Source organism: Cannabis sativa, chromosome 1 (genome assembly GCF_029168945.1).
Source record: "Cannabis sativa cultivar Pink pepper isolate KNU-18-1 chromosome 1, ASM2916894v1, whole genome shotgun sequence".
Lineage (NCBI taxonomy): Eukaryota > Viridiplantae > Streptophyta > Magnoliopsida > Rosales > Cannabaceae > Cannabis > Cannabis sativa.
The window spans coordinates 46026057-46031768 of record NC_083601.1 but is presented as its reverse complement, the minus strand read 5'-3'; positions in this window follow the sequence as shown (position 1 = coordinate 46031768).

Genomic DNA, 5712 nt, shown 5'->3' with positions numbered 1-5712 from the left:
TATTTAATAAAATAAATAGTTCAATAAATAATTTTTATAAAAACAAGATATAAAATATTATTTACTCTTAAAAAATATGGAGAAAAATAATTATTCATTAATTTGCTATTTGAACACAAAAAAATTAGTTTGTGAAGTACTGTCATTAAATTATACAAAATGTAGTTACTTTGTTTAGGAAAGAGAGTCATCATGATGCGTTTATGAAATGACAAAATTGTAATGTGATTTATGATTACTTCAAAATTTAAATTCAAAAACAGATCCAAATCATCATAGATCTTGTTAGGAAACTTCCATCATTGGCAGAACATGTTCTTATTTATTAATAAGGAAAGGGTAGTTTAGACCTTTTCCACTTACAATTAATTACCACTTCTACACTAACCCTATGTTTGGTTGGTACCAAGGGAGAAAAATACAAGTGAAAGAAAATATGAGAGGAAAAGAAAATTAGAAGGAAAGGAATGAAAATACTTTTCTTTTCTAGTTGCTTGGTATGTAGGAAGGAAAGAAAATTGTTATATTGTAATATTACTATATGATTAATTAGGATTTTTGCCCTCTGAACTTTGACATGTACCAAATGATGTCCTCTGAACTTTTAAGGTCGTTAACTATTGAGATTGTTAGATTTAGGGACTTTTGTCTAATTTCATTTAATTTTACTATTTCAGTGATTGTTTAAATATTAAACCATGCTCCCCAGACTTTGATATCTACCAAATTATGTCCCTCGAACTTTGACATATACTAAATCATGGCCCCTGGACTTTCATTCATGTTACACTTTTTTACAAAAATTGGAAAAAAGTCCTTAAATCCAAAAATCTCAATAGTTTACGGGGCATTTTTAATGACCTTAAAAGTTCAGGAGTCATGAATTGGTACATGTCAAAGTTCAGGGGGCAAAAATCCTAATTAGCCTTACTATATTATCTCTAAAATTATTAATATAATTATTCTTTTAAAATATAATTTTGTCTTTTCACTTTATGAGAGGTTTTGTCTCTAATTTTCTGTAAGGAATTAGTCGATTCCTATGCAATCCAACACACTGATCTTAGAACAATTACAAACCTATTCGAACACTTGGAAAAACTGTGAGCAGTGATGCTCTATTATTGAATCAATATTCTTGTATTTACAATATGTGTCTAACTGAAAAACTAGTTACAAAGTAGTTGGACAAAGCTATTTATAGCTTTGTCATTTGGTGTCAAAATGGACAGTTAACGAACTTAACTGTCGACTGTTAAACTTAACAGAATGACCAACCATTAATCTAACAATCTCCACCTTGGTTGGAATTCTGGTAAGGCTAACTCTAATTACAAACAATAGACACAAAAAGAACTTTAAACTAGATTACAGACACTTGACAAGGATCACTATTCTAGTTTGTAATCCTGAGAAGATTCAGACAATGTCTGAATTTAGCAGTTGGAAGAGCCTTGGTTAACATGTCTGAGGCATTCTCTGCAGTTGGCACTTTTGCCAATTTAACCTTTCCTTCAGCTAGGACATCTCTGATGAAATGTAATCTTACATCAATGTGTTTAGTCCTCTCGTGATACATCTGGTTTTTGCTCAAATGCAGGGCACTTTGACTGTCACACAGTATAGTGATGGCTCCTTGATTTATCCCCAATTCTCTAGTGATTCCCTTAAGCCAAATGGCTTCTTTTACAGCTTCTGTACAAGAGATATACTCTGCTTCTGTAGTTGAGAGTGCCACTATGGTTTGGAGATTAGCTTTCCAGCTTATAGTGCAACTGTTTACTCTGAAAACCCAGCCTGACTGAGACCTTCTTGTATCGATGTCACCTGCATAGTCAGAGTCTACAAAACCATTCACAGCAAGTTCATTTCCATCAGGGTTGTACATTAATCCAACATCAGTAGTGCCTCTAAGATATCTCATTAACCATTTAACAGCCTTCCAATGCTCCATGCCTGGATTCCCCATGTATCTGCTGACAATACTAACTGCATGACTTAAATCGGGTCTAGTGCAAACCATAATGTACATAATGCTTCCAACCAGGTTTGTGTAAGGAATGTTCTCCATTTCTTTGGCTTCTTGTTCATTAAATGGAGACAAATTGCTAGATAATTTAAAGTGTTGAGCAATAGGTGTGCTTACTGGTTTTGCATCAGAAAAGCCAAAATTGCTCAATACTTTGTGGATGTATTCAGATTGTGATAGCTTCAGTGTCTTTGCTTTCCTGTCCCTGAGAATTTCCATGCCAAGAATCTTTCGAGCATGCCCAAGATCCTTCATTTCAAATTCCCCACTAAGCATTCTCTTGACTTGAGTAATTTCTTGAATATCCTTACTAGCAATTAGCATATCATCTACATACAAAAGTAGATAAACAGTGGCCTTTGTTTTTGATGATTTTACATAGACACAACTATCATACACACTCCTTTTGAACCCTGTTTTGTGTATGAAATCATCAAAACGCTTGTACCATTGCCTAGGTGATTGCTTGAGGCCATAGAGTGACCTCTTAAGCAAACACACTCTGTCTTCCATTCCTTCTTCGACATATCCTTCTGGTTGTTGCATCAGAATCTGTTCCTCCAATTCTCCATGCAAAAATGCAGTCTTGACATCCATCTGTTCAAGTTCTAGATCAAGCATTGCTGTCATGGCTAAGATCAATCTAATAGAGGTATGCTTCACCACAGGAGAGAATATTTCAGTGTAGTCAACCCCTTCTCTCTGTGTATACCCCTTTGCCACTAGCCTAGCCTTGTACCTGCCATCTTTGTGTTTATATACCCATTTGCACCCGATTATTCTTTGTCCTAGCAGTTTCTTAATCAAAATCCAGGTCTTATTCTTTTTAAGAGATAAAATCTCATCATCCATTGCAGCATTCCACTTCTCTCTATCAACTGACTTCATTGCTTCAGCATAGGTTCTTGGTTCATTATTACACTGCTCAATGTTAAGAGCATAGTGTATAATGTCTGCAAAACCAAATCTCACAGGAGGTTTAATTTGTCTTCTCTGTCTATCTCTTGTCAGTTGATATCCCTGAGGTTCTGTAGTTCTTTCTTCAGTCAATTCTTGTTGTTCTTCTTCATCTTCTTCATCAAAAATGCCCTCTCGAGTCACTGGTGTTTGATTTTCTCTGTGAGTTTCCCCAGCAGGCTCCACCTCAAACTCCAATTCATTCTCAGATTCATCACTGGTAGGTTTTGGTTGGGTTTTCATGACATCTCTATACACCTTGTCTTCCTCAAACACTACATCCCTGCTTATGATGTATCTATCCAGGTTTCCAGCTTCAATACACCATAGCTTGTACCCTTTTACACCCTCAGGATAACCCAAAAGGATACATTTCTTTGCCCTGGGATCTAGTTTTCCTTGTTTAACATGTGCATAGGCTATGCAACCAAATGTCCTTAGGTTCCCATAGTTTGCAGGGTGTCCAGACCATAATTCTATTGGTGTGTTTGCTTGGATTGCAGCTGAAGGACATCTGTTAATCAAGTAACAGGCTGTCACAACAGCTTCAGCCCAAAAATTTTTAGGCACACCAGAGTAGATTAACATGCATCTTACTCTTTCCAAGATGGTCCTGTTTAGTCTTTCAGCTAGACCATTCTGCTGTGGGTTTCTTGGCACAGTTTTGTGTCTAGCAATCCCACTTTGTTTGCAGAATGAGTTAAACAACTCAGAACAATACTCAAGTCCATTATCTGTTCTGAGCTTTTTAACTTTCTTCCCTGTTTGAGTTTCTACCAGTATCTTCCATTCTTTAAATGTACTCAAGGCTTCATGTTTATGTTTCAGAATTGATACCCAAACATATCTAGAATAATCATCAATTATGGTTAGAAAGTACCTGGCTCCACCTCGAGACACAATTCTGGAAGCTCCCCAAAGATCTGAATGAACATAGTCTAGAGTGCCCTTTGTTGTATGTCTCCCTTTCCCAAACTTAACCTTGGTAGACTTACCCAAAATGCACTGCTCACAGAAATCCAGATCTTGTAGGGCATCTTTTCCCAACAGTCCTTTCTTATTCAACACTTCCAATCCCTTCAAGCTGACATGTCCTAGTCTTTTATGCCATAGGGACATTGAATTGGTTATTTCCTTTGAAGCTACTGAAGCCAGATTGCTTGAGGTGATTCCTTGTAGTACATACACTCCATTGATCATTGAACCCTTCATCATTACCATTGATCCTCTTAATACCTTGAGAATTCCACCTTCAACCCTTATAGAACACCCTTCTTTGTCTAACATTGCCACAGAAATCAAATTTCTCTTAATGTCTGGCACATGTCTGACTTGATGAATTTTCATAGTGGCTCCCCCTGATAGTTGCAATTGTACAGATCCAATCCCAACTATTGAGCATGATCTATTATCCCCAAGCCTCACAGTTCCACCATCAATTTCCTTGTAATTAAGGAAATGTTCTTTATCTGGACATATATGGAAAGAGCATCCAGAATCGATCACCCAATTTGACTTCACAGAGTCATTGGTTACCACCATTACATCAGCACTTTCATACCCTTCATCTGAAGCCACATCTGCATTTCCATACCTTCTGTGATCTCCCTTTTTCAATTCTGGACAATCTTTCTTTAGATGAGAAGTTTTGTGGCATATGTAACATCTTTTCTTGAATTTTGACTGAGTCTTTCCCTTGTGCATGTTCCCATGGTTCTTGTTCTCTCTTTGATCAAATCTTCCTCGAGATACCAGTAAGCCATCTGCAGAATTCTCTTCCTTCAGTTCTTGTTTCTTCTTCAACTCCTTGGACATCAAAGCACTTTGCACTTCTTCCAATGTCAGAGAGTCTCTCCCAAACATCATCGTATCAACGAAATGTTCATAGTTATCTGAAGGTAAAGAATTCAAGACAATTATGGCTTGATCCTCATTTTCAATCTTGATGCCTATGTTTTCAAGATCGAGGATTATCTTGTTGAAATCATCCATATGATCTTCAACTGATTTTCCAGATTGCATCTTAAATGCATACAGCTTTTGTTTCAAGAACAGTCGATTGGCTAGGGACTTTGTCATGTACAGACTTTCCAGCTTGTTCCATAGGCCAGCAGCAGTCGTCTCCTTCGACACTTCTCTCAGGACTTTGTCACCCAAACAGAGTATAATGGCACTGTGTGCCTTATCAAGAATCTCAGTCTTCTCCTTCTCTGTTCGTTCCTTGATGTTTTCTTCACCAAGTAAAGCCTCCTGAATCCCTTGCTGCACTAACAAAGCTCTCATCTTCACCCTCCACAATCCGAAATCATTCTTGCCTGTAAACTTCTCCAAATCGAACTTCGCATTCCCCATTGTTGCCCTGGATGTTCTTCACGTTTGATCACGCTGAGCTTGTCTCTTCAAGACTCAAGAACCCGTCCAGCTCTGATACCAGTTTGTAAGGAATTAGTCGATTCCTATGCAATCCAACACACTGATCTTAGAACAATTACAAACCTATTCGAACACTTGGAAAAACTGTGAGCAGTGATGCTCTATTATTGAATCAATATTCTTGTATTTACAATATGTGTCTAACTGAAAAACTAGTTACAAAGTAGTTGGACAAAGCTATTTATAGCTTTGTCATTTGGTGTCAAAATGGACAGTTAACGAACTTAACTGTCGACTGTTAAACTTAACAGAATGACCAACCATTAATCTAACATTTTCTTTTCAAAATAGAG